Source organism: Ceratotherium simum, chromosome 1 (assembly GCF_057802395.1).
Source record: "Ceratotherium simum simum isolate JZ-2026a chromosome 1, ASM5780239v1, whole genome shotgun sequence".
NCBI lineage: Eukaryota > Metazoa > Chordata > Mammalia > Perissodactyla > Rhinocerotidae > Ceratotherium > Ceratotherium simum.
Genome location: NC_141900.1, coordinates 48,050,206 through 48,073,872, shown reverse-complemented (window position 1 = coordinate 48,073,872; position 23,667 = coordinate 48,050,206).

Sequence of the window (23,667 nt, the reverse complement as noted above, 5' to 3'; positions counted from 1 at the left end):
TAACTGAAAGAGAACCCTAATCCAAGATAATTTGAAAAAGAAAGTTTAAACCAAACTATATGCCAAACCGCATATTTAGGTATTCTTTTAAAGAAGTCTTTTTTGAGCATTTAGAATTAAAAATCAAATCACCTACAATGGGAAAATCAGGCTCACATCAAAGTTCTTAGCAACCTTGAAAGCCAGAATACAATGAAGTAGTTTCCTCAACGTTCTTTGAAAAGTGTGATCCAATAATATTTGGCCCAGCCAAAGTATCAGACAAGTATACAGGCAATAGGGATATATTCTGAAATGAAATTGAGCAAAATAAGTGAAATTCAGAAACAAACACAGAAATTCAGCAAAATAAGAGAAAGATGAAAATGAAGAACACAGAAGAAGCACAAAAGGATTGGTGGTAAACATTAAACAAATGAAACAGAAAACCAATTGTAAACAATATTGAGAAATATTATTTCTATAAAAGTCATAAGTTTGCAGAGTATAAAGTATTGGAAGTAAAATTCAAATAAATTTATTTAAAATAAGGTATACCATATGAATTTCATTTGTATAAAATTTTTCTATCAATCATTCTTTGTTTACATGTATAGAATGATATATATGCATTTGCTTTGTGTAAATGAAAATAATTTCAGGGGAGTAGTATTTGGGAGATTTTTTTCAAAACTTTCGTCTTTTAATTTCTCTGCAAAATTTGAACTTTATAATTCATATTTATCACTTTTGCAGAAATAAAGTGATTTTTAAGAAGTAAAATAAAAATAATCAAACCCCAAAGCAAAAAATCATAATATTAACCATCATTAATTAAGGGTGGTAGACATGTGAATGATTATTATTTTCTTCTTCTTGTGTTTTTCTGCAGTGTTCTGATTCTCTCACCCACTCTAGTGTCAAAAATTATACAACTAATCCATGGTGGTGAAGTGGTAGAGGGAGTAAATGTAGAAAACTATTTGAAAAATTTTGGTTATGAATGAGACAGAGGAAAGGCTATAATTGGAAGGAAATGTGGACTTAAGGCAGGGTTTTTATTAAAATAGAGGAAACTAGAGCCTGTTTTTATGCTGATGTGAAAGATCCTACATAGCTAGAAAATTGATGCTGCAGGTGAGAGTAGAGATAACTAAGTAAAGGACTGTAGTTTCTTGAAGAGGTTATAAAGGGAGGATCCCAGAACACTAGCGGAGTGATTGTCCTTGGAAACAAGCAGGGCCAGTCATTCCATTGTAGGGCCAGTCATTCCATTGTAACAGAAGAGAAAAAGGAAAAAATGGGTACAAATGTAAGCAGGTTGTACATTTAGGGATGGAAAATGGAAGGATTCAATTTTCTAAATGAATTAGGTCACAAGGTCATTACCTGAGAATACAGTAGAAGGAAAGGATATTGTATTGGTTAGAATAAATAATAATAAATAATACTAGTTATTGTAACAAAACAAATCCAAAATTCCCAATAGCTGAAAGCAATAAACGTATTTATTGTGTACACAAAATCCAATGTGAGTATTCCTGATGGGCAAGTTTTCTTCCTCATGATCACTCATGACCCAGGTTCTTTCCAGTTTGTGACTTCACCATCTTCTAGGTCCTCATAGTCCTTTTCCATTCAGCCAGCAGACCAGGAAAGAGAAGGATTGTGTGTAGGTTTTTTACGGGCCAGATCTGAAAGAGACAGATCTAACTTCTGCCTACATTCCATTGGCCAGCACTCAGGAACATGACTATATCTACTTGTAAAGGAGGCTGGGAAATACAGTCAGCTTGTGAGTCCAGGAGAAACAGGAAATGATTAGGAGAGAAGCTAACCAGTTTCTGCCTCAAGACAATGGTATGAAATAATTTCAGGTAGTGGGGAAATCAATCTATTTGAGATATAGTATGATTATTGAACCACATTGAGTGCAAATCAAAAAATTTTAAATTAATAATGTTAAAGTTTTAATCAAAGACATATAGCAAAAACTCCATGGCTCAGTTGGGTGATTTCTTCCATAGTTATTTCTGCAGAAAAGGGAGATGGTAGAACTCAGCCAGACCTACTATTTTCCTAGGTGAGTGAAATGGAGGGAGAGTCAAACAACCAATCAAGAATACTTGCAAAAGAGAAATGTTATTTATGGGCAACAGAGAAACAAGGCTAATCTAGGAAACAGACGGATATTCAGAATGTGATGGAGTTAATATATTGGGGATCTCAGTGAGGTCAGATATTTGTAGCCATAGAAATATTTGATAGAAAAACTATAAAAATGAAGTTATCTCGGAGTGGATTGCTTTAAATTTCTATTTTAAAAGTTTCTAGTGATAACAGGGTTTACATGTATCATCATAAGAGGAAACGGCAGAATAGAATGGGTAAAAAGGCCATTTGAAAAGAGAACATCAGAGAGCTGAGAGGCCAGGGAATAGGCTTTGTACCTATTGAAGTTATAAAGAAAAATGACCTGAGTAGGGAGGACAATTATTTAGCTATAAGTTCTAGCCTTCAGTGACTGAGCTGGGTGAAGAGTAGGTTGTTAGACGACAGCATGAATCAGAAGGATAAGGTAATTACCCAAAGAAATAAACCTTAAAAAGTTGAAGTATGGATTGTAAATAACAATGGAAAGTAAGAAATACTAATTAGTACACCTAGACCCTGCGGTGAGTGAGAACAGAATCAACTTCAAGTGAAGAAAAGGAAGAAGTTATTCCAGTAGATATCCGGGTTTCACTTAAGGCAAGGAGGGGAGAAGAATATTCCAAGAGGAGGTTGAAGATACAAGGGAGCTTTCTGATCACAGAGTAGGTGATCTAGTAGATGTTGTGGGTGGGTTTTGAGGAAGGATGTGTGGGTGCTTAAGTCAGAGTGGATATCAAGAGTAGTATGGAGATGACACTAGAACGATCACGTCTAACCTGGAAAGCTCCAACATCTGGTGATGACTGGGTGAAAGAGATAGAAAGAATGATGCAGTTATAGGATTGTATGGAAGCAACACTCTTAGTATTGTTGTGGATTCTTCTCTAAGGAAGCTGCTCCTAGCATGAGGGGAGGACACAGAGGAACTTCTTAAAAATGGGACAGACGTGAGAATATTTGAAGGGTAGAATATAGAGTTATTGGGGATCGATTATAAGAGATAAAGTAAAAGAAAACTATGAAAGGATGACTTCCTCATTTTTCTTTTAAGCAATGGAATGGCTATTGGTATAATCATCAGATACAGGGAACATTGCCCGAGGAGTATAGGTATTATGGCCTGTTTTTGTTTTTGAAGGAGGGAAAGGATGTATTAGTCATTCAAATGGAGATGGAGATGTTGAGTTAAATATCTGCAAAAAAGTTAAGGAGAGTTGTCTGGGCTGTAGATATGGAAGAACATCATCATTTATAGTTTGGGTAGAAGGAAAAGGCAAAAAAGATAGAAGCAGCCACCAAAGAGATAAGGAAAAAGCCACCAGGGATATGTATTATAAGAGCCATATGACAACAGGGAGAGAGAAATCAGTAGGGTGAAAAGAGAGAGGTAAATAAGAAACAAGATTCAAAAGTGTCAGTTGATTTGTATAACATGGGACACACATAGTTCCTACTTCTGTAGTTGCCCAGAATTCTCTGGAATAAGACCCTACTAGATTTTCTGAAAATCATTCTATTATACTCAAATATATCTTAATTTCACCACTGCACACATAATCTATTTTTAAAAACATTGTTTGTCAGATATAGTAATTTAAATAACACTATTATCAAATAATATATTGAAGTATAATAGTTTGAAAACTAATATATCAGCCTCTGCAATACCATTTTCAGTACAGGTACTAGGTTAATTTTTAGAGTATACTCTAAATACTCACCAATGGTGGAGAAATTATTTGTAAAGTGAAATAATCCATCACAGATGATCATTGTGTAGCACAGCTTTTATATGAAACACAACATCTATGGGAATTTAGTATAAAACTTTCTGGCTTAGTGAGACAAATTTTCATTTCCTAATAAAAAATTCATTATACATATAGTAAATATAACTTAAGTGACTGTATTTTTTCAAAAGCTAAAGCAAAAGTACCATTCAAAGTAATGAAAATGTAACTCATTCATTAAAAGGAATTGAACTTGAAACTACTATTGGTCCTGTCTGGTCCTCAGACACTAGTTTACGATAATCAGAATTTACCAAAGAGAAGCTGAAGTTGAAGCAACAGGAAATCCTTTGACAATTTGGGAAATGCCTCTCTCAAGTCTGACAGCTTTATTAACACTATATTTGTTTTTCCAACAAAAATTACCGCACAAATGCATATTCATTATTTGCTCAATACTGTAATGACTTCTGGACCCAGCAAATTCAAAATTTATTTTACAATAAAGGGCTTGACGCCAAGGATGTGTCTACTTTTAGCCTTTTTTCCCCTTCTCTTTCATTTCTTAAGGCAGCCTTAGATTCACAATATATTTATCCCACTGCCGAAATGCAATGCAGCAATCTGCTTGTGTGGGTTACAGGGAGTCCCAGATACTAGCTCTTTAAGACTGCCCAGATTACTTATAATTTTGGACCACAGAAATCTACATTATCACACTTTGACTTTTCTTGTTTTGACAAGGATCATCGGGCAGCCAATACGGTATTGGGAGGTCAGTGAGGCAATGGGAAGAACAAGAATCCCAAGTGACCGGCCATACAAGAATTTGTCAAGCTTCCTTGAGTTTGCTCACTGGTTCAACAAACCTAGCTACCATAGTACTATGTGGGAGGGCTAAGTAGTACACTTTCTCATATTTACAAACCAAAGTTCATGGCAAAAGATTTTTTGTGAAATCAATCCTTTTTCTAAAGGGGGCAGTCCTTTACATTTATCCTATAAAGCTAACTATTTCATTTTAAATAATAACAACAACACTAAAGGGGATATTTTTAACCAATATAGCCAATTAAGGATTCTTCTGAATGATGTATTCAAATCCTAATTAACTAAATCAGCTTTATTAATTCTAAAATATGATTCTGTTTGACTGAAAATGGAATATAACTCCAGGGAACCATAGCATAATGGTTAAGAACATGAACACTGCAACAAGTCTGCATGGCTTTGACTCCTGGCTCTGTCAATATCTGTATGACTTTGATGAACTTACTTAGCCTCTCTGTGCCTCAATTTCTTCATCTGTAAAATGAGAATAATAATGACATCTTTCACTTATGGTTGAGCAACGACTAAGTTAAGATATATAAAGAATTGAGCACAGAGCTTGGCATGAATTCAGCTCTATCTGAATATTACCTATAATAAATATTACCTAGAATAAAATTTTTCTCTCTCATTTTCAAAAACATAAACTCACTTCCTCTTAAATTTTGGGAATAAAGTTGTCAGGTAAAGTTCTACCTTTATCTGTTGCAGAACTTCTGGCAGAGAAAGTCTAGAGGATATAACTAGAATTTGGGGAATACAACTCATATGTTTATTCAACAAGCATTTATTAAGTGCCTACTATGTGCCAGGTAGTCTCTAGTTTCTAAAGTAGAAAAAAATGAGTAAGTCTGTCCTCAGGGACTGCTCTGTCATATTTGCAAAGGCAGATAGACTGCATTAAAAAGTGATGGGTGCTAGGATGCGGGCATGCTACAGGGACTGCAGAGCAGAGAGCAGAGGGCAAAGAGCAGTCGAGTTCACTCGCTGGAGGCAGACACAGGAGGGGGTCAGCCCTGAACAGATCCTGAAGCCTGACTGGCAACTCCAGCCTATTTCAGTGATTAAACATCTTAGCTATCAAGGCGCATTATAAAAATCTCTTGCCCTTTAAAATTACATTTATAATGGAACTTCATCTCGACATCTCTCTTGCAATTTTAGGTGGATACACGGGGTTCACAGCAGCTCTGGATGCCTTGTTCCTCTTTAATTCTAACGTCATGGATGAATATAGAGCACAAGTGATTTGTGTGATCAAACCCACTATTTTCTGGGCCAGCCTCGTGGCTTGGCAGTCAAATGTGCGCGCTCCGCTACTGGCGGCCCGGGTTGGGATCCCCGGCGTGCACCAATGCACCGCTTCTCCGGCCATGCTGAGGCGGCGTCCCACATACAGCAACTAGAAGGGTGTGCAACTATGACATACAACTATCAACTGGAGCTTTGGGGAGAAAAAGGGAAAAAAAGGAGGAGGATTGGCAATAGATGTTAGCTTAGGGCCGATCTTCCTCAGCAAAAAGAGGAGGATTGGCATGGATGTTAGCTCAGGGCTGATCTTCCTCACACACACACAAAAAAAACACTTTTTTTCTTCTTACATTTCTTCACAGACAAAAATGCCACAAACATTATTCTCAAGGATAAAAGGATGAGAGGAGAAAGCTACAGAAATATTTGAATACTAAAATGTTTTTCAATGACAGAATCCTGTCAATGAGTACTTAGTTGAAGAGTAGTTGGAACCGTAGACAGTTGTAATAGCATTTAATTTATTTTCTGTATTTTAGGCTAATGTTCAAACCCACAGCTTCATCATGTTTGCCTTGGTAGTCACATCCCACTCACTGTGAGGGCGTGTGGCAGAGAGGAGAAGCCAGTCTCCTTGCAGAGTAGATGGCTCCCAATCTCTTACTCATCTCGTGGCAGAAAGGCTTCTTTAGTCGTAGTGCTGCCAACATGTAAAGTGAGGAGCAGCTGAAGTTACTTATAATCATCTGCAGATACTTTGGGACATTGATATTTCTTTCATGGATGAAGAACATCAGAGGAAGCGTGGCAGCTTAGAATTAGAAGGGACTCACCTGGATTTACTACTCCACCCTTCACCCCACTGCAGTTAAAAGAGAAAGGATCCAAACTCTGAAAAGATCAAATGCCCTGAACAGAATCACACATCTATCTGGTACCAAAATCGAGGCTAGAATCCAGATTTCTTGGATTCCAATCATATTTTATTTCCACTACATCATGAATTCTTGCTGGTAATTCAAGTGAAATATAGTAGAGCCTTCATATTCTGGTAAAGTGCTTTCTGAGACCTTCTCAAATTCAAGAATACGTCTCTAAGCATGTATTTTGTTCTTTCAAATGCAATCAAGTATAACTGAAAAATGCCAATACCTTCAGACTTTTAATGTATCTATAATATGGGACTATGGTTTATTTATACAGCTATTAAAATAAATGTCTCCAAAAGCACATTTTCTTCTAATGTTACATGTTTCATACTACAAGTTAATTGCTTTTTCAGATTTTACTAAAGTTTTATCTTTCACAATAAGAACAAATTTGGTCTATTTAGAACATTTGCTGAATCAGATTCACAAATCACTTTTTCTTGTCTTCACAGAGAACTTATATTGGGCTTGACAATGTCAAATTTCCAAGCCATCATATAATTTTACAATCCATGTTTAATTTATCCAAAATGTTAATTTCTGGATAAAAATCATTAATATTTTTAATGAATCTCTACCACTAGCAGCTGGATTTCATTCCAGAGTCATTTTTCATAAAGAAAGACAGTTTTGTAGCACTTCACTGGAATTTTATATACTGTAAATGTGAGAGGAGAACAGAAAGCCACAATAAAATGTGAGTGCTCGGTGGTCATCTCACTCACTAGCTAAAGCTTATCTACACACTAATCTTGTGCTGTGAGTTGTTCATCTCATAATTAGCAAAATTATATATTGTTATAAAATATAGACCTACAGAATCTCTCAAAAATAACTTAAAGTAGGGTGTTAAATCTATCATGTCAGGAGTATTCTATATCCTTATATCCATCTTCTAGTCTGCACCCCAGAAAGCGCAGTGTTTTCCCCATTTCACAGGTGGAAACTGAGTTAACACTAAGTTTGATTACATTCACTGTGCCCCTGTGTACCTTTTTCAGCTTATATGTACACACAATAGACATTTCAATACCTGCAAATGTTTCCAAATCAAGCACAGCATGTTACATAACAAAGCCCTTTCTCCCTCTTTCAACTAAAGAGCTCTTAGCTGTTGGATAGAGTCTCTGAAGAAACCCTTCAATGATGTATTTCAAGTATTTTTGAATGATGTAACAAAATTTCAGCAAGTTCATTCCCATAGGGGAGAGCTTATTTCTATGATCACCTCCAACAATTTTCCTTTTTGCAGTTTTTCTCTCTGTTGTTAGGGCTTTGATCCTTTTCTGAAACAGGCTTTTTTATCTCTAGGTTACAGGTCTTCTCTTCAGTTCCTTATGCAATTGTCCCAGGTTCATGCTGATCTTCACGGTTCTTTCTTCTACTTCTCCCTGGTTGGTAGTGATCTCTTTGTACTGAAAATATTTCTCTTTCCATAGGCTAGTCTTCCTATCCTATGTCAATACAACTTCATCTATAACTATATTGGTGTTTTGAACATTGGATAATTTATGGATTTGGTAGTACATGGATTAGATCATGCAAAATAGCCTTTCCTTGAGGTCATAAGTTACATGCAATCTTTTTAAATTTAGCACAAAATAAATTCGAGTTTATGAACTAATCATAGTAAAAACTAATTGCTTACAGTTTGCATTCTATATTTGTTCTAATATTCCGTATGTGTTCAGAAATGAACACCCAAATTTGGAAGATGTAAATAATCAGCAACATTTTGCATTTTCACAGGGTCTCACCCTTTCATTTGTGTTCCACTGAGACAGCTGTCTAATCTTTTGGCATTTATTCTAATAGAATGGAAAAGCTTCCTTATGCTTTCATAATATATCAAAAGGCAGAATTTTAAAGACTTTACTTACATGGGAAAGAGTGACATCAATTTGAAAAAAAAGAATTTACTTTTCAAAACTCATTGCAAAAAATGATTGACTTCATATAACCCAAAACTTTGAAAAAAATTATCTTATAGTTTGAAATAAGAGTGGGAGATCTATTTTTAAAAAGAATATTATGTTTGATTTAAGAATATTATGTTTGATATTGAAATCTGTTATAATTAACATGTATTTCTTTGGCAATTCTTCAAAAGTGGACTTATGGTATGTGATCTCAATCAGGCTAAACAGATTATTTTCTGTTGTATTTGCTGAAGTTTTCAAAAGAAAACCTCATGTTTTAAGGTTGCAGATGGTATTATATTAACATGGAATTGTAGCCATCTCTCTATAAGAAGACTGTTGCCTGAAAAAAAAAAAAAAAAAAAAAAACCTATAAGAAAATGGAGATTAGAAATGGAAGAGAGATCTTGTTTAAGTATGCCTGATCACTCCTAGACATTCCATTTATGAAAGTCAAGATATTTCATCTATTGCTTAAGCAAAAATAAATAGATGATTGAGATTTATCTGTCATTATGGAAAATCAACAGTGGGAAAGAGAAGGACCAAGATGAATAAATAGAACAATTAAGCCCATAGAAAAAAGATATAGCACAAGAAATAAAAGAGAATTAAAAATTAGATTTTTTTCAGAGTGATTTGAGAAGTTACTGCAACTACAAAAATAAAAAGAGAAGGTGGGATTATAGGAAAGAATCTATGTGTGAATAAGAAACAGTTAAAATATCATTGCCAAAGCAAAAATTTACTAGAGTGAAATCATAGAATAAATAGAGAAGAACAAATCAGTACCATGGAAGGTAAAATCAAAGAAATTTCTATAATATAGAGCAAAAACATTAAAAAAATTGAGTCAAATTGAAAGACATAATGTTTTCAGAGACTTCAGCATCTCATCCCCAGAGGATTAGAAGGGAAAGAACAAAAACAAGAAATCTAAAAAGAAGGAAAGAAGGAAGAAAGGGAGGGAGGAAGGGAGGAAGAAAGGGAGACAGAAAGGGAGAAAGACTGAAGAACATTTTCCCAAGCTGAAGAAAGACTCAAATCTTCATATGGAAAGAAAATATAAAAGATAAAATTATATATAGGAATATATATATACTTATATGGAAAAAGTTCTTATATATAGATGCCTACTATTGAGGTTCATGATAAAAAGCAAAAAAATAAGAAAGAAGTTCTAAAATCTTCTTAAAAACAAACAGCATATGATCCCTCAAAAAAAAATAAACGGAAAATAAAATTGACCTCCTTCTTCTCATCACAACCAGGAAGTCATATGAAAATGAAAAAAACAAATCTTCACGTTTTGGAGTAAAACATACTTTGTATTTATTAAATAAGTCTATACATAAAAATTATGATTTGAATGGATAGGCAAATTAAAGATATTTTCAGACATACACGAAATCTATATCATCTATAATCTATATCATCACCACCTTTTTTCAACATGTTTTTGGAGTCCCTAGCCAATGTAATAAGGTAAGAAAGGGAAAAAATGGTTTCTTAGCCTAGGTTCCCTAAGAAGGAGATGTTGAGGCAAAAGTTCTTGTGCTACTATTTTGTTTTTCAGGAGCACCATCACAGAGAAGCAGGAGTGAGGCAGGGAAGAAAAACAACAAATATAAGTTTGCGTTACTGAGCTGGTAACCACTTGGTGTCAAGCACAACTAGTTGCTCTGTCTCAAAGAACTATCTTCAAAAAGTCCAGTCTGGGAGGAAAATGGAGTAAAGATTTATCTAATGACTCCTGTGTTCCACTGGTCTCCCATAGGAAATTAACACACCCAAACTTTTTGTTTTCACATGCTTGAGAATCAATAGTGTTTTATACCTTATTATTAAGAAGGAAACACTGAAGCCAAGGGTGAGTGGTGGGAGCATTAGGCAAGACTGGAGATGGGTGAATGAGAGAGAATCTAAAGTAGCACATAAGATGTGTCTAATACAAGTGGTATAAATATTAAAAAGAAAGACATAAAACTAACATTATTTGCAGAATATATGATTGCCTACTTAGAAATCTAAGGAAAGCAGACTCTGATAAGGGGTTACCTCTGAGGAGAGGATGGCAATTGGTGGGGAGTAAAAGAGGGTTTCTATATTTTATTCCAAATGTGTGTTTCTATTCTAAACTGAGTAATCTCAGTGTATAATCATCATTAAATATGAAAACATTTTAATATATTTTTTAAAAGGGCACAGTCTTAGGGAGGTTGCCCATATTGTCATAAGTTTTACCTCCAGGATCCCCACCATGGTAAAAATCAGAGAAAAGTCTCCTTGTGCTTCAGAAAGGAGAAGGGGGGAGGTAGCCATTTTAAAATACACCCAGGGGAAAAGTAACCATTTTAAGAAATGCTCAGCGAATTCAGGTCTCCATATCAAAGGCTTACCCCAAGGCAAACTACTTTACCAGAGTCTTATCTAACCTACAGGAAGCACTATTACGCAACTCCAGCCTATGCTAGGTTTGCTGTCTCATGTAAGGGGAGAAAAAAGAGGCTAAGAAACTCTTTTGCAAGTCATATCCTAGGGACTCAGGGCCTCTGAAAAACACTGAGATTTAAATAAAATATCATAGAATGCTTCACCTTCCCAATGCCTACCACCACATCAACAGAGTCTGATATAATAACAGTGGATTATAATTGCCAGAGGTGAAAGACACAGACTCTATTTAAGAAGGAGTTTCTATGGAAGCCCCAAGACAAAAACAAGAACACTAGAAGAAGCTTTTGAGACCTACAACAAACATTAAACAGTCTAACTCCTAGCCAGATAAACAAAAGCTCATAGAAAAGGCCTATTTATCTCAGTTCCTGTTACCTGATACATCATGTCTGCTTTAAACAAAAAAATTACAAGGAATGCTAAAAAGCTAGAGAAAACACAGTCTGGAGAGACAGAGCAAGCATTAGAACCAGATGCAGATGGGGCAGAGATTTTGGAATTATCAGACTGTGAATTTAAAACAGTATGATTAATATGCTAAAGTCTCTATCAGGAAACAACAGACAAAATGCAAGAACAGATGGGTAATGTGAGCAGAGATATAGAAACAGTAAGGAAGAATCAAAATGGAATGCTAGAAATAAAAATCACTGTAATAGAAAGGAAGAATGCCTTTAATGGCCCGATTAGTAGACTGAACACAGCAGAGAAATGAATCAGTGAGCTTGAATAAATGTTAATAGAAACTTCCCAAACTGAAAGGCAAAGAGAAAAAAAGAACCAAAAAAAGGAAAGAACAGAAGATCCAAGAACTTGAAACAGTTACAAAAAGTCTAACATACACATAATGGGAATACTAGAAGGAGAAGAAAGAGAGAGCAAAGCAACAGAAATATTTGAAGTAATAATGGCTGAAAAATTTCTAAAGTTAATCACAGACACCAAACCACAGATCCAGGAAGCTTGAAGAACATTAAGAAAAATAAATACTAAAAATCTACACCTAGGCCTACCAAATTCAAACTGCAGAAACCAAAGGTAAACAGAAAATCTTGAAATAAGCCAGAGGGGAAAAATATTGCTTACTTATACAGGTACAGGATAAGAATTACATCACACTTCTCTTTAGAAACCACGCAAGCAAGAAGAGAGCAGGGAGGTTGCTGACCCCGTGGTGTAGAGGTTAAGTTCACGCACTCTGCTTCAGCAGCCCAGGGTTTGCTGGCCCAGATCCCAGGCGTGGACCTACGCACCGCTAATCAAGCCATGCTGTGGCAGCATCCCGTATACAAAATAGAGGAAGATTGGCACGGGTATTAGCTCAGGGACAATCTTCCTCAAGACAAAAGGGGAAGATGGGCAACATGTGTTAGCTCAGAGCCAATCTTCCTTACCAAAAACAAAACAAAAAAAGAAGAGAGTGGAGTGAATTATTTAAAGTGTTGAAAGAAAAGAAAGGGTGGGTCTGGGTGAGTTTGAGTTTTAGTCAGACTTTCATCTGGGTTTTGATTGAGTAGCCTGCTTCCTTGGCCCTGAAACACTGTGGGAGATTAATTTCCTCCTTTATTAGATTTTGAGCTTAGCTTTTTAAACTTCTACTCCTTGGAGGTTCAAAATATGATATATATCTTGAGGCAGAGATGACCATGAGTTTGTAGCAGTCCCTCTGGGAGAACTTTGTCTCTTAAGCACCACTAAGTTACAAAATATTTCACTCTGCCATTAATGTGTTTCCAACCCAGTTCCCAACCTCCCACACCACCCAGAAGTTAGCAAATATCTCAGTGTGAAAGCTGGCCATGCATTGGGGATTCCTCAAATATCAATCAATAATTTAAGACTGTACAATTGTTGAAAGCTGTGCTGATTTCCCTTTCACCCAGCAGGGACCCTCCACCTAACCCAAGCTATCCTCAGCTCATACCCATATTCAGCATATGCTCCGCGGAAAGAAAACAACTAGAGGTCTGAGGCTCTCCAGGAGGGCCCTTTCATTTTCAGAATTTTATTTCACCTAGTCTTCACTAATCCAGAGTACTCTGATGTTCTCAAAATTACAGTTTTATTTATGTTACCTCTTTTATTGTAAGTTGTTATGGCAGGACTGTTGGCCTGTCTCAATGTATTACATCCAACATAGAAGCCATCTTATCCTTTTAAAATATATTTTACAATGTAGTTTAAATACTAGAACAGAAGGCCAGATTTATTCTTTATTACCAATAATAATACACATATACTATGTGTACATACTTGAAAATGTTTCACAGATATTAGTATATGATCAACAGTATCTGGAGATCACAGTTTATGAAAATTATCGTCTTACACTGCTCCAAATGCTACCTATGTTTGATTTCTTAGCACGTTCACAAGTCTGCTGCAGAGGAAATCAAGCTTTTCAATGGTCCTTACCGAGAAATATTTATACATATGTAGAATATGATTTTTATAGGACATATATATTGAGACAAATTTGCAACTGTCCTTAAATAAAGATATAGCAATATCCTGCATTGGAGGAATTTTTTTGAAAGAATGGTAAGGAATAAGAACACTAAAAAAAATAAGAATCACGTTCCTTTTGCTGAGAATCATTTTTCTCATTTAAACAAGTACCAACATATTAAATTAATTTTCTTCTTGTTAAATTCTTGAGGTTTACCACTAATGGCCTAGGGAAAAAAAAAAGGATACTATGTATTTTACTATTCAAGTTAAATTATCATGAGCTTTATGTTCCATAAAATGAGTCTCAACTGGTTGTTCTACTTCCTGGTGCGTATTCTACATATCTTCCAGATGTTCCCATCACCAAGATTTTTCAAATATCCACTCCTTTATGATTGCTTCATATTCCTCAAACTTCAGTAGTTTTTTGATCTCTTGTCTTATTTTACTTTCTGGGAGCTATTCTGTCAAGCTTTTTTTCCGTCTGAAAAGCACTCAGCTATCTGAACATCTGGAAATAAAACATTGCACTTCACAGTCACATTTTCATCACTGGAAGTCTTAGTTTGGGAACGTCTTGTTCTTGCCTTTCTACTAGGTCCGTTGAGAAACTGCACCATCTGGGTCTAATGAAACAGGAATGGAACCTGAGCATCAGAATACTCATGACATGGTGACCAAAGCATCCTTAGACCTTATTTCGCCTGTGCGTTTGTTTTATCTTTCTTGGGCTGAGTGCTTTTTTTGCTCCATATTGCTGAATTGCCATTGAAATAAAATAAATACCAGTGTCCTGTCAACACTTATTTAAAATTTAAATACTCTGATGGAGCTAGAGTTCTTAACATGAGTTCTGACTGTTAATAAAACAATACTTTTTTGTGTATTTAGTCTTGTTTTGATTTGAATTAAATACAATGATTTAGCAATCTCATACTTCCTCTTGGCTGTCTCACAAATAAAGGATCTACTTTAATTTGTGAGGCTCTGGGCTACTGTATCTCATATTCTGACTTTCTTAGTAAAGAAACATAAAACAGCAAAAATTGCCATATTTTTATATTACTTTGTCCTGAAACCTTGCAGGGACAAAATATAAATTACATTTTATTTAATTTCTTTAAATTATGAGAAGTTTGCTAAAATATTAGACTGATTTTTAGGTGAATCATTTAAATGTAAACTAGGTCTTGTACTTGGGGTTTTAGGTTAATGAATGCAATTGGAAATAGTTGAATCCACAGATTTTCAAGTTAAGCTAAGTGGATTCCTGGTAATTTTGAAGAGTCCCTTTGGGTAGGGGTTTGATGGAAAAGAGTGTGTGAGGAATATGGATAATACCTAAGAAGTGTTCCTATAGGCTGCCTTACCAGCATGCTCAGAGAAGCTTGACTTTCATCTGTTTTACATGTTAAGCTTCTTTGTAAGAATTGATTTGAATAAATGTGTCTATCACCTTAAAAAAATTTAAAGTCCTTGACATTATCAATGCCTCACTCTAGATATTAAAAAAAAAATGGATACCTAGAGACGATGGGTCTTTCCCAGAAGCTAATTCACAGCTAATTCATGAGAGAATTAGAACAGTTTCTCCTAACTTTAAGTTACATGGTCTTTCAAATGGACCAACTAGAGAACTGAAGAAAGTACACAAAAATCTAAAGAAATACAGAAAAGCACCAAATTTATATCATCATTTAAATTAATAAAGAGTAGCTTCAGTTCTAGAAACATGAGTGTGCGTATATGTGCATTTTCCTTAGAACTGGCTAGATAGTTAGATATGTGGTAGGATAGCTGGTAGAAATATTTACAGTACTTCTTACTTAACAATTCTTTTTTCTTCAAAACTATTCTGAAAATTCCCAAAGTGCTCAATAAGCATCTAACAAAAAAAATTTTTTTTTAAATATGTCGTAGTCAACATTCATTATCCAATATAGTACTAGTTATTCTAATTTGGGATAAATGTCTCAAAACCATTAAGGCAACTAAACAGACAAGTCCTTCAGTGAAACTGTAGGAGAGGCAATAATAATTGATTACTGTAATTCCACCTTTGATGTCATAAAAATTCTTTAATAAATGGAAAGAAGTATCAGATTTTTTAATAACTATCATACCAGTTTTAATCATCTAGTATGAATAAAGGAATGGACCTTCCTCTGTATTCCTTAGAATCTAACAAATTTTTAGCAAATCTATCAGCATTCACTGTTCTTAAAAGGTAGAATAGAACTACAAAGTAGAAATCTCTTTGGTATAGGAAGATGAGCCACAAATGACAGTTATACCCATGTATATGTCATTTCACAAAACTTAATAGTACTGGGAAACTATGCAATTTAGGCTCATATGTGCATTTATTATGGAGAAGCAATAGATTCAGGAGGGATAGTGATTCTATTAGTCATTAACCATTTACTTGTCTTACAACTTTGCCTAATCAAATAGACAAGAATGCTTTACAGATTACATTTTATACTTTTGTAATAGCCCTTTGAGATCGGTATGGATTTAAACAGACAACTGGTTCATCCAATAACATCAACACAAATTTTCTTGTATTTTTATACTAACTTTACAATTCTTTTGCATCTCTGATCTTCAGCTATCTGTACTTTATAGTATACATCTACTCAGTGATTATGAAGTACAGTAAGTCTAATAACTCTATCAGTAATCAATTCTGAATCTTCTTCAGGCCAATTCTCCTCCACAGGTGTAAAGACCTGAAGAAGGTTTAATTTAATCTACCAATGCATTTGACATCAATATCAGGATTTTTTAAATTTTTGATTGTAGTAAAAAAACATATAATATAAAACTCACCCTCTTAACCATTTTTAACTATACAGTTCAGTAGTGTTAACTATATTCAACTGTTGTGTAACAGATCTCTAGAACTTTTTAATCTCACAAAACTGAAACTCTATAACCACTGAATAACAAGTCCCCATTTCCCCCTCCCAACCCAGCCCGTGGAAACCACAATGCTACTTTGTGTCTTCATGATTTTGACTTCTCTAGATATCTCATATAAGTGGGATCATACAGTATTTGTCCTTTTGTGACTGGCTTATTTCACTCAGCGTAATGTCCTCAAAGTTCATCAATATTGTAGCATGTGACAAGATTTCCTTCTTTTTAAAGGAGACTGAATAATATTCTGTTATACGTATCTACCACGTTTTCTTTATTCACTCATCTGTCGATGGATATTTGGACTTCCTCCATCTCTTGGCTATCATGAATAATGCTGCAATGAACACTAGCGTACAGATATCTCTTCGATATCCTGCTTTTAGTTCTTTTCAATATATGTATATAACCAGAAATGGGATTGCAGGATCATGTGGTAGTTCCAATTTTAATTTTTTGAGGAATCACCATATTGTTTTCCATAATGGCTGCATCATTTTGCATTCCCACCAACAGTGCACCATGGTTCTAATTTCTCCACATTTTCATCAACGCTTATTTTTTTGTTTATAGTAGTCATCCTAGTGAGTAAAAGGCAATATCTCATTACGGTTTTGATTTGCATTTCTCTAGTGATTAGAGATGTTGAGCATCTTTTAATATACTTGAGGGCCATTTGTATATCTTCTTTGGAGAAGTGTCTATTCTGGTCTGTTGCCCATTTTGTAATTCTATTACTTATTTTTGTTGTTGTTTAATTGCAACCATATCAGTTTTATCAGCTTTTACAATATTAAGTTCTTGATATCAAATTGCAAAATATAAGTCTGGAAGTTTATAGACTAGCCCTTCAATCCTTTGTCACCCTCCATCATTTTAAACAGGTATTTTAAATTGACCATGTCAATTATTATTAACCCACTACCTTGAGGATGATAAGGAATATGAAAAGCCCATTGAGAGTGATGTTTCTATGTTTTTTCACTCACAGTTGCACTAGGTGGGTGAAGAAGTGAGTGCCTTGATCTGATGAAGTGTGACTAGGAAGACCACACTGGTACACTATTTTTTATTTTTGTCCTAGTCCTTTTATAGTATTAGTAGCATTGACTTCTGTTTTTCTCAGCACTTTGACAGTATTAGCAACATTGGCTTCGGTTACTGGATATGGAAATCCAAACTCAGAATATGGATCAATTTCTGTCAGTGCCCATTTAAGCACCCGCCCCACCACCCCCACCCCACGCAATAGGCGAAAAGCCAAAGTAATCTACTTATCAACCACATGCTAGCAAGGGGGAGCTGCAGACTTGGCCTTTTCTGTTTTGTTAAAAGTTTGACTTTGGTGGAGACCAACAGTGTATGTCACCATTTGTCACATCATTGCATGACTTGAGTTCCCCTATGTTTGCTCATGTCATGGACCTAAGTTACCACTTCAAGACATCAAACTAGAGATCAGCTTCTTGAAGCTAATCACCCTCAGATCCTGGCACAGGATGCTTTTGGTCAGCATCAGCATGCCTTACTTTGATTTTATCTCAGAATTTCCGTAGAGATTTTCAAAGAGCAGTATCCCATAGAAGGGTCTTTTTTATGGTCCATTTGGTCCATTTTGCAGAACAAATTGCAAGCCCAAGAGTCAGTATATCCAAATAGTGGGGCTTTTATTTGTTTCCAGTTCTTCTGTCATTGCAAGGGATAGAGCCTGTAATTCAGCTCTTCCATGAGGATTTTACTAATTGCTGGATGCAAGGTAGCTGATTTTTACACCGAGTCATGCCCCTTGCTTCTGGAACTACCCTCTGTAAACCAGGCCCATTGCTGGCCTCCTCAGGCACTTGGTCAAAAGCTTGCCCATTCAGCAATAGCAGCAGGCAAGTCCTTGGGCAGCTCTATAATAGGTCATAGGAGGGAAGAGGCTACTTGCTTATGAATACAATGGCTCTTGTTTGTAGATGCCCTGGTAGGATGTTCTTGCGTATACCATTTCTATTCTATCTTATGAAGGAACTTCTTTTGGCATTGCCCTCTTTGTTGGAACGCTTTTCTGGTACCACCCACGGTGATAGATATTTCAAGATTTAATAGAGTCTTAAGCCATTTACTTATTTGGGCTGTCTGCATAGGTCCCCAATAATAAGCCAGTAACTATCTTTCTAAAGGAATATAGTAGAGAGCCACATCTGATAATTTTCTAGTCAAAAAGACCAAAAGTAACCATTAAGTAGTAGTAGGTATGGGTTTTTGTAAGAGACTCCAGTTGGCATGAGTACAGGCTATCAACACTTCTAATATCATTTCAGCACTAGGACTACGTGGTCCTAAAAGAATAGCTTGGGTTTACAGCTGTCTGTAGTTCTAAGATTTGTTTTTGCTCAAGCCCCCAATTAAATATGGCTTTTTTTTTTTCAAATGATTTTAAGGATTCTAGCCAGCAGTATCTCATAGTGAAGGATATGATTTCTCTAAAAGTCAAGAAATTCCAATAGACATTGTTCACAGTGAGAGAAAGGAAGTTAAAATAAGTTATTTTTAGTGGTCTGTGGTAAGTCATAGGTTGCTCCAGTCTTAAAAATCCTCAAAACCTTCACAGTCTTTGTGGGGTTCTGGATTTTTGTGGAGTTAATCAATAATCCCTGATTATCATCTGGTTTATGACCATAGTAAGGTTGCTTTAAGCTTGATCCTCAGTTTCAGAATATCAATATGGTGTATTATAATACTGCCAGTTGTATTAGATCTAGGTCCCACCTTATTAGATTGTGACAATATAACGGAGAGTTCAAACATCCTTGACATCATACAATAAATATGTATTGGGGACTGTTTCACATAAGTTTAAATCATTGTTATGATACTTCAATTTTAAAAAATCGTTAATTCTCCATGGTAGCTGATATTGAGAAAAACACATTAACCAGATTAATTACAGAATACCAGTCACCATTATATTTTGTTGTATCAGTTGAAGAGTGTATCATATCACAAAGTGATGCTATTGGGAATATTGTTTTATTGAGTCTCTTCTAATTTACCATTGGCCTGTAAATTACACCCAGCTATTGTGCAATGAGTTTGTGAGCACTAATAAACTTGAATTTAACATTTTCTTAATTAATTCAGTAATTTCTTGTTGTCCTCCAGATATCTGATATTGTTTCAAATTTACTATTCTAGTTGGCTTAGGTAACTCTAAAGGCTTCAATTTTGCTTGCCTAATTAGCATTTAACAAAGGGCAGATCTCTTTTCATTTTTACCTAGTTAAGAGAAGGAATTTCCATTCAGATATTATATCCCTACCAATTATACATTCAAGTAATGTAGATGCCACCGGGACATACATTTTTTTTTATCATACATTCCAAAATTTTACCAGACATTAATTTTTACCCTACACAGTAGCATCTCCATATCCCCGTATATTAATTCTATTGCCCTTAAGAGGCTTATTGACAGGTCTAGGCAGTACTATACACTGTGCTCCTTTATCCAATAGACCTAAAAGAGTTTCTCTTCAACCCCCAAGCCATTTCACCCAATATTAGGGTACCTTACTAAAGAGTGGGTCAAGCAACCCAGACCCTCATGTCGATTTTCTTCTTATATTACAAATGTAATGTTAAAAGAGAGCATTCAGACCTCCAATACTGGAGGCTTATCAGAACTTTTCTTTGTAGTTGGTCAGATAAATTGAGCACATCTGCCTTGAGGTTTTTATATTTCAGAAAGTTTGAGGAGAGATAATTTTAAGTTCCTGAATTTCCTATAAAATTCAACCAAGCTTTTGATGAGCACACTGTCAATTTTCTCCTTTTGCATACCGTTTGTAATTAACCATCTTAAGACTTCCATGTAATTAGGTCCTGAATAGTTGCCCCCTTTTATTATCTTGAAGTCTTATATGAGGAAGCAGGGATAAAAGCTCTGTGACTACTTCTTTTACATCCTCCTGAGATTCCAACAGCAAAATCACTTGCAGTGCCTTGCTAATGGGACGTTTTTATTACAGTATAATCATAAGCTGGGTGGGGGACAGGCATCCCATTAAGGAATTTGTTTCTATAGAAGTGGAGGGTCACAAGCAAGCACCTGTAGGCCTGAGACTTTCCTTCCCCATTGAGTGACACTAGCCAGCCTGGCCTGGTTAAATCCCTACCCCTTTAATCCCCTCAGGCAGTACCAACAAGGAGTAGTGAGAGCCCCAGTAGCACAAGATAAACCAAGCAGACCAAAATAAAACCACAAAAACTAAAAGAATCACAAAATTAAACTGTCACTGGAACAGTAGCCCACAAAACTAGGCTAAGACCTGCATGTACTAAAGACCTGCACTAAACAGAGTGACTGACTGCTAAAATAAAAGATTTAAATTGGAACCAAAGTTTCCTAACACAGTAGATTAAACTTCCGGGATACAATCAAAAATCATCCATCAGGGGCTGGCCTGGTGGCACAAGCGGTTAAGTGTGCGCGCTCCACTGCGGCAGGCCAGGGTTCGCCGGGTCGGATCCTGGGCACACACTGACGCACCACTTGGCAAGCCATGCTGTGGCGGTGTCCCATATAAAGTAGAGGAAGATGGGCACGGATGTTAGCCCAGGGCCAGTCTTCCTTAGCAAAAAGAGGAGGATTGGCAGATGCTAGCTCAGGGCTCATCTTCCTCACCAAAAAAAAAAAAAAACAATCACCCATCATACTAAGAACTAGGAAAATAAAGACTTGAATTAAAAAAAGGCAATCAACTGATGCCAACATTGAGATAAATCAGATGTTGCAATTATTGGACATCCAATTTTAAAGTAGTTGTCATAAAAACACTTCAACATCAATTATAAATTATCTTGAAATAAAAACAGAAAACTCAGGAAACAGAAATTATAAAAAAAATGAAAAGAAAATGGAAAATATAGAACTGAAAAATTCATTATCAGAAATAAAAAACTTGCTGGCTTGGTTCAATACTAGAATGGAGACTACAGAAGAGAGAATCAGTGAACTTAAGGACAATCAACAGAGTATACCAAATCTGAATAACAGGCAGAAAAACAGACTGAAAAAATATGAGCAGAGCCTCAGGGACCTGTGGGACAATAACAAATATCCAACATTAATATCACTGGAGTCCCAGAAGAAGAGGAGAGAGTGAGACTGAAGGTTATTCAAAGAAATAATGACTTCAAAGAAATAATAAACTTCAAATTCAAAGAAATTCAAAAGAAAATTCAAAGAAATAATAAACTTCGCAAACTTGGGAAAAGACACAAAACTACAAATCTAAGAAGTCAAGTGAATCTCAAATAGAAAAAATCCAAAGAAATCCACATTACAGCTCATTGTAATTAATTTCTGAAAACAACCGGAGAGAGGCAATATGTTACCTATAGGGGAACATCAATTCAAATGATTACTCCTCTGCACCCAGGAAGGCTAGAGGTAAGTGGCACAATATTTTTCAAGTGCTGAGAGAAAAGAACTGTCAACTATGAATTCTAGATCCAGCAAAATTATCCTTCAGAAATTAAAATTAAACAAAAAGACATTCTCAGATGAAATAAAACTAAAGGAATTTTTTCATTAGCAGACTCACCCTTAAAGACTGTCTAAAGAAATTCCTTGAAACAGAAATGAAATAAAAAAAGAGAAAATTTTGGAACATTAGGACTGAAGAAAGAACAATAGACAGAGCAAAAATAGGGGTACATATAATAGACTGTCCTTTCTTCACCAATTTTGTAGGTTTGACTATTGAAACAAAACTTGTAATACCATCTGATACTCTAGACAGTGATATTTATTTATTTACTTATTTATTTTTTTTGGTAAGGAAGATTAGCCCTGAGCTAATATCCATTGCCAATCCTCCTCTTTTTGCTGAGGAGGATTGGCCCTCAGCTAACACCTGTGCCCATCTTCCTCTAGTTTATATATGGGATGCCTGCCACAGCATAGCTTAGTAAGTGGTGCATAGGTCCACGCCCGGGATCCGAAACTGCAAAATCCAGGCCACCGAAGTAAAGCGTGCAAACTTAACCGCTACACCACCAGGCTGGCCCCTAGACAGTGATATTTAAAGTAAGGAAAGTAAAGAGACCTAAACAGAAGTGAAGATTCCACACTTCACTGTAAGTAGTAAAATGTGTATACTAGCAGACTGTGCTAAGTAACATTTGTATATTATAACATAACAGAAAAACTGCCATGAAAGCTATACAAGAGAACACTCAAAAAAAAGAACAGTATAAATAAATCACGGTTAAATGCTAAAAAATATTCAAGTAATCCATAGGAAAAAGAAAAAACAGAGGAATGAGAACCAGAAAACAAATAATAAAATGGTAGACAAGCCCTAACATATACATAATTACCTTAAATATGAATAATTACCTTAAATGTCAATCAAAAGACAGAGCTTGGCAGAAAGGATTTTAAAAAATGGCCTATTCATTATCTATAACAATAAATTCATTTCAAATTCAATGACCTAGGTAGGTTGAAACTAAAAGCATAGAAGAAGATATACTGTGCAAACATTTATCACAAAAAAGGAGGAATGGCTATATAAATATCCAATAATATAGAGGTTAGAACAAAGAAAACTACTAAAGACAAAGAGGGATGAGACATAATGATAAAAAAAAAATTAATCTACGAGGAAGACATATGATCCTAAATATATGAGCACCAAACAATCTCAAAGTACATGAAACAAAAACTAATAAGGCTGAAGGAGAAATAGACAAATCCACAATTATAGTTGAGGACTCTAACATCTCCTCTCAGCAACTGATAGAACTCTAGACAGAAAATCAGCAAGGATATAGAAGGATTGAACAACACAATCAACCACGAGGATTGAATTTACGTATATAGAACACCCCACCCAACAACAGCATAATATACCTTTTTTTCAAGCACTCATGGAAAATTCATCAAGATAGGCCATATCCTGGGCCATGAAACAAACCTTAACAAATTTAAAAGATCTGAAATCATACAGAGTATGTTCTCTGACATAATGGATTTAACTAGAAATCAATAAC